This window comes from Onychostruthus taczanowskii, unplaced genomic scaffold (assembly GCF_017590055.1).
Source record: "Onychostruthus taczanowskii isolate IOZ18803 unplaced genomic scaffold, ASM1759005v1 scaffold39, whole genome shotgun sequence".
Taxonomy (NCBI): Eukaryota; Metazoa; Chordata; class Aves; order Passeriformes; family Passeridae; genus Onychostruthus; species Onychostruthus taczanowskii.
Window position 1 is genome coordinate 3,823,051 of NW_024501348.1, and position 7,507 is coordinate 3,830,557.

The window sequence follows — 7,507 nt, forward strand, 5'->3', positions numbered from 1 at the left end:
AGGAGCATAGGACATGGACATACTCCAAACAAAGATTTTTTTTTCCCCTTTCTCTATGGAATGCTTAGGTGACAAGAATTTACAACCTATTCAACATCAGTATTTAAAATGACATTTGCCAGTTTATTGTTAAAGTTCTCTAGATCAGTGATGCTGCAGATGTAGGATACGCCTCCCTCTCTCTACTTTGGAGTGAGGCTTTTTTGGGAAGGAGTAGCATGTGTTCTTGTACAGCTTGTTCCACAATGCACACCAACAGAAAGCGAAACTAACCTCACCAGAGCAACGTTTGAGCATCTGATTATATATATAACCATACATATATATATTTACCATAACTTATTTTGTACTGAATATATATATATATATATATATATATATTCAGATTTGTTTTTTAAAAAGCCTGTGAGGCTGTCAGGCTGATCCCTTTGCTTTAGTCTGTATTCCTTTCCTTCGCCTTTGGCCTGTTTCTTGGGGTATTTTCAGGACTTCAAGCACCTCAAAAGAGAGACTGTGGTCTTCATTTACTTTTGTACAGTATGTTACACATATTTTGTATAATGAAGTCTTATAAATAAAATCAGGTCTGTATATATTTTCTTAGGTATTTTATTATAGCTCCTACAAGTATTATTATTCACAGGCTACATATTCACATACAAAATCATAGCATATATATCTATAGGTATAAAATTATGATGCAGAAAGTCTGAGAGAGTGCCTATGGGTAATAACCTTTTCTTTGTGTGACTGGTCGCATGAGAAAGATTTCTGCCAGTATAGTAGCCCAGATCTTAATCATCATGTATGCAGGTTTATAGGCTGAAACACTGCCACTCTCTTTGCTATTTCAGGCTGTAGAGAAGTGATAACTCTCTCACAGCTATTTCTGCCCCAGTCTGCCTCCTGCACTAACCAGGACCACAGTTACTCCATTAGTTTTAACCACAGCCTCCAGTCAAGGCAAGCTTTTTACTAACATGTCCATATTCAAGCAGTAGAGAAACTAGAAAGTGCAGCATCAGAACATTGCTCTACTTTGTGGAATCCAGTCACTCCCCAGCCCAGCTCCAAAGGCTATGAGTCATACTTTCCACTTAATTAATTTGGATGAGTTTCTCATATATCATGTCATACTTTGCCCTGCTGCTAGTCATCTTCCATCGTGACATTTTAATTGTTTGATTACTTCATCTGTACTCAAAGCACCCTACTGTAATGATTCATTTCATGCTGTAGAACACATACTCTTCAATGTTACATATGGATATTTTTTACAGTGTGGATTTCCATTGAAAATCATCCTTCAAAGCTGATGCAAGTAAGGGCTCAGTTGTCCAGGTCAACCTGTAAGAACACTAGGGAGACCAGTGTTAGTCTTCCAGGAATGACAGGCATCCTGCCTATAAGCTTGTTGTCCAGCTTCTTATCTCTGATACATCAAGCACACCATCATTTTAGCTGCAGAGGATCAATAGCAAGGCATCTTGTTTTTCAGGCCTGCAAATCAGTGCATGAACTCACAGCTGTTGTCCCTCTTCAAGCACACCAAGCCTCTGGACAGACACCTTCTTCCCGGATAGATCTGCTGAGTAAATCATCTACTAAGTAAATCATCTGCCACGTCTGCATGTCTTGTCTAAGGCTGGCAATGTCCCCTCTCACAGTGTGAGATTTACATGTTATCAGTGCAGCACACACGTGTTTGGTGGTGTAGACTGATAGTTTATGGTGATTTCTCCAAGCATGATACTCGAGCTCAGGGACCTGGGTTTAAAGCAGCTCAGTCCCAAGCTCACTCTGTGCTCCCTGCACATGCACAGATTCACTCCACTGATTGAACTAACACTGTGATACCTTAGAGGCTTCAGCTGAAAGGAAGCTTCAAGATTTAAAGAGACTTGACAGGAGGCTGCATATATAGCATCCATTAGTCTGTTAATTTTAGTACTCTTAGAAAAAGAAAAAGGAGAGTGTGGTCTATATGGTACTGAATATCTGGGTTGTTTCTGTTTGAAATTTTGTCAAGAACTGTATCATAACCTTGCACTAGGGAATGATTTCAGGAGTTGATTTTGCTATTTTGTGCTGTTCCCTGTTTACTTTGGACAGGAAAAGTAACTGCTTTAACTTACATTATTCTCAGTCTGTGAGGTTGCGATGCCCCCTAATGTCACAAAGACTAAAGACTGGTAATTTTGTTGCTTTGTCTCAAAACTCTGTAGAAACAACACTGTAAATGACATTTTATTTTCTCAAATATATGGTGGCACTCAAAACTTTCTTTCAACATCCCTTTTTCATATTGTATATACATAAGGAATAAAATAACTTTCTTTTTAAATCTTACTTTAATTTTCAAACCTGAAAACATAATTTGTCTCAGAAATTATGTTCTTAAATATCTGTTGACACCAAACAAATAGGAATCAATTTAAAATGTTGTGTTTCCAGAATTTTCTTTTGATTTTTAAGAGTCAGTGCATACTCATACATTTTTAAATTCAGAAGTCTACATATGTATTAGATAATATAACCACAAGCTACCATAATATTAACTTCCACTGAAATCTAAAACTATGCTTTAATTTTACCATTTTTAGGTTTTTTTTCCTTATGATACCACTAGAATGTAAGTACTACTGGAATAAAATACAACTGCAGTAACAAAGTTAAAATATTTATTCACCAGTAGTCACCCATCCCCACAAAAGATTCATGCATGCTGAAATCAGTCGTAAAGGAACACTGTACCCCTAAGTCAGTTTGCCATGAACATTAAAACCAATAAGCAAGGAATAAAGCAATTTAATAGGTAAATAAAAACATATTTTTCTATGTTCCAGGTACTTATGAGCTTATCGCACTGAGTCTCTTTCCAAGTGAACACCTACACCACAAATAATATTATATGAATAATATTTGCAAACAGTTAGCTTCTTTCACAGTTACTTTCCCTTAATTAAATCCTTTTGCAATCTCAGTTTAGCTAATAATCTGTTTGTTGGGGGGTTTTGCTTGGTTTTTTTTCAAGAAATGTATTTACTAGATAGAGTCAGAAGTGGTCAGAAGTGTCTGTTTCATAGAGAGTCACAAGGGATGTTTTTCGTGTTATATTCTTTATTACTTCATCAGCACATGGAAAATAATGCTGTACTGAAGCAGAAGAGTAATAGGGTCATTGACCTGTATCACTATAGAACAGGGCAACACCATGTGTTCTTCTGTCAGGACAAGTACCTAATTTATTAATTTTCTGTAGAACAGGTAATTTACATTAATATTATAAGTAGTTACATAATTTATGACATTAAAAGTGTGAAATTATTCATCAGCAACAATTTGGGTAAATGTTCAGTATGTAATTAGGAAAAAGAGTTAAAATGTGTGTTGTTCCTGTGTGGTATTCTTTTAATGGTTTAAAGTCAAGAAAGAAGAAAAACTCAGCTCCCCTAAACCAACATGGCTGAGCTGAAACCAAAGCAGTGATACCCATGGCACAGAGGATAAGCTGCATCCTGGGAAAATTACTTCTTTATTGTAGTATCTGCTCTGCCAGGAAAAGGACTAAAATTGGTGAGCAGAAACCAGAGTGAAGTGTACAAGCATCTAAGTACCTCTAAGATAAAATAAAACTGATATACAGTAAAGAGGAATAGATTATCATAGATTATCAACACCTTGCAGTTGTTTTCTCAAAGCAATCCTTGAAATGACTGCTATGGCCACCCTCACAGTCCTTGTTCAGATACAGCCATGTCAGCTTTGGAACATCACAGGAAGACAGGAAGGACTTGGATTCCTCTGCCAGTACACCAGAAGAATCAGATTAACTGTTGGTATAAAGGCAAGCAGGACATGGCTGTTCACAAAGAGTGTTTGATGGCACATGCAAACATCACCAGATGACTGTGTAAATAGTTCAAAGTGTCTAATGTGGCAAAGTCCATATATATGCATATAACACATAACATCAGCTATAAACAATTACTTGCCTTGTGCATTGCTAAATAAAATATACCCTCCCATTTTAACTATATATTATACACATAAAACCTGACATTTCTGATCTGCAGCTCTTACACTTGTTTAAAAGCATATCAGAATCTTAAATATAGGTAATGAGAACAGACTACTGCTCATTCATGATATCTTTTTGTACTAATCTTCCCCCCTCCAAATGGTTTAGTTCCTAATTTTGCCATACTGCTGACTTTACTGCAGGTTGCTCTCAATTTCCTGAAATCAGACACTGAGTGTCTTGCTGTTGCTCTTTGCTTCTCACTCTTTCTGAGCATGCCTTACCCTTGGTTCACTTTCTTTTCCGGCTGGTCTTCGGCACCACCTGGTGTCTGACTTGTCACTTGTTTGTTCTGTAAAGGAAATTATTTTAAACAGCATAAAGTAACATTATAATGGAAGTGCATTTAGCAGTTAGGAAAAATAATATGATTAGTCTTTTGCGGTAGCAATACCTTCAATTTTAGCTAGGATGAGAAGATTACTATCTGATGGTGACAAAAGCCTTAGAAAACAGAATTCAGAAACTTATAACATAGTATGAGAACCTAATGACTCAGGAACGCAAATACCTAACTGAATACCTCAATTACTATGAGAGGATATTCTAGGGAAGAAACTATGTCCAATAAAATCCAGTTATAAAATGCAGGAGGAAAATGTGTAATGAAGTCTGTAATGAATGCTAGACGGATGAAATGATTTTCATTGTTTCAATGTATTCACAGAACCTAAGGGCTTCCTTTTAAACCTGCACACACAGCTCTGGTTAGTTCTGCAAGCTGTGGCACCTACTGACTTGCACAGGGAACACACCTGGCTTATGGCAAAACAGAAAGTGCAGACAGAAGAGTACTGAAATGTAAGTAACTGGAAAATTAGGTACAAAAATAATCTATTGCTGTTGTTTCCTAATGCTTCACTGAAGCCATCTGAACTGGTTTTGGCTGATGATGCCTATGTAACAGATCAAAGTTACAAGGTGCTTATATAACTTGAGTTATAAGATATCAACATAAGCTAAATTATGACTTTTTATGTATCAACATAATCTGATGTCAATATAACCTAAATCATGACTTTTTATATATCTATATAACCTGATACTTATTACCCTGAATCATAACTTTTTATACAATATAATGGCTAATATATGGTTAACTTGTTGCTTAATGCTGAATAGACAAAAAACCAAAAAACAAAACAAAACAAAAAACCAAAACAAAACAAAACAAAAAAACAAACAAACAAACAAAAAAAAACCCACCAAACCAAACTTGCCAGGTGGATAGTTTTAGAGATGGACAAGTATAGTACTAATGAAAAATTGGCAAGTGCAAAGCCAGTTAGTCACAAAAGAATTTAGGCCGGTTAAGACCAGACAGACCAAGGAATAGCCTAACTGCGCATTCTCTGAAGACAAAGTTGAAAAGTCCAGATGCAAAGCAGATCTTGGAAGCCTTCATCAAAGACCCCTGACAACCCCCAAATTGGGGAGATGCAAGCACAGTGCAAATGAACAATCTAATAACCGTGATATCATACTATGCAAATTAGTTCTGGCACATATGTGGTGATGTTGTAGTGACATAGTGATACTAAGCAACCTTACTGTATAAATATACCACAGACAAGGGTGGGTTTGTTTGGAGGAGATATCCCCCTCACCACCAGCACTGAAATGAACAAATACCTGCTCTATAAACATCAGTCTATGGGGATTTATCTCCAGCCTATCTTTCAGGCATCTCTGAGATAGTAAATTTTCATAGTTGTAGCTTGTAGGGTGCTGCATTTTGCATTTGTGACCAAAACAGTATTGGAAACATTGGCATGCTTTAGCTAATGCTGAATAGGTCTTGCACAGCACCAAGACCTTTTCTGCTTCTCATGCTGCCCTGACAGTGAGCAGCTGGGGGTGCACAGGAATTTGCCAGGGCACAAAGCTGGTACAGCTGACCCCAACTGACCAAAGGGATATGCCAGACCATATGACGTTGTTCTCAGCAATAAAAAATGGGAGAAGGAGGGGACATTTGGAGTTATGCTGTTTTTATTCCCAAGTCACCGTTGTGAATTACAAAGCCCATCTTTCCTGGAAATGGCTAAACACATGCCTGCCAATGGGAAATAGTAAAAAAATCTTTATTTTTTCTTATATTTATTTCAACCCCTGATCTTTCTCACTTTCACGCTTCTGATTTTCTCCCCCATCCTGCTACAGGAGAGTTAACAGGAGTTAAGCCTGGCCACCCCTTAAATATTGCTTTCACATGGACAAAAACTTCAGGGCTACAATTCTTCAACTGAGTCCATGCAACAGACCTCTTAAAGCCCACGGAGAATTTTCATGGGCATTCTGTATGGAAACAAAGTTTTTGTTTCTCTCTGCATGCCATTTTTCTGGGTGTGTTTTTTCACAAAAGAAACAGAAAGCCTGGGACAGAGGTATCTCTGCTACACTAGCAAGCCTGTTACATCCTGATTAGAATAAACTGCACTACTAGAAGGATCCACCTACTCCCACATCTGCTTCTGGCTATAAGGGAACATCTGGCAAAAAGCAAAAGCTGAGGAATTATGTCTGTCCAAGCCTCCAGCTATTTTCAGCTCAGACCATTTCCCAAATCTGATGCAGCCTGCTACTTCACTAGCCGTGGATTACATTCTTTTTGAAGCACCTGCTCAGGCTTCCCTGAGATCTGTGTAAACTCTGCATTTGCAGCAGCCTTTGCTGACTGCTCCCGTGGCTGAACAAATGATGCCTCCAGCCGCTTCCAGCTTAGGTCCTGTTACTTTCCCGTAGTGGCTCGAAGGGGCTCACTCACAATCACAGAATCAGCTAGGCTGTAAAAGCCCCCTGAGACCGAGTCCAACCTATGACCAAACACCATGGCACCAAGTGCCACGTCCAGTCTTTCCTTAAACACCTCCAGGGTGACTTCACCACCACCCTGGGCAGCCCATTCCAATACCTAACCATCCTTGTGAAGAAATTCCTTCTCATGTCCAGCTTAAACCTCCCCCAGTGCAGCTTATGACTGTTCTCTTGTTCTGCTGCTGGTTGCCTGAGAGGAGGCCGAACCCCAGCTGGCTGCAGCCTTCCCTCAGCCAGTTGCAGAGAGCGATAAGGTTCCCCCCGAGGCTCCTTTTCTCCAGGCTAAAACGCCTAAGCTTCCTCAGGCGCTTCTTTATAGAACTTGCGCTCCAGCCCCTTCCCCAGCTTCGCAGCCCCTCTCTGCACAAAGAGGAGGAGCCTGTAGCACTTGGTGATCACCTCCCCTCCCAGCCCACCCCGCTTCCCAGGCTGAGGAGCTCCAGTTCACGCTGCCCTCTTCCCGGCCGGGCACCACCCCCGGTCCCGGAGCCCCGGAAGCGGAAGCGGCTCCCGGCGCTCCGTGTGCGGCGGCGGCCGAGGCGGAGCCGGGTCTGAATGGAGGCGCCGCGGGCGAGGGGCTGCTGAGCGCCCCGGGGCCGCCCGCACCCC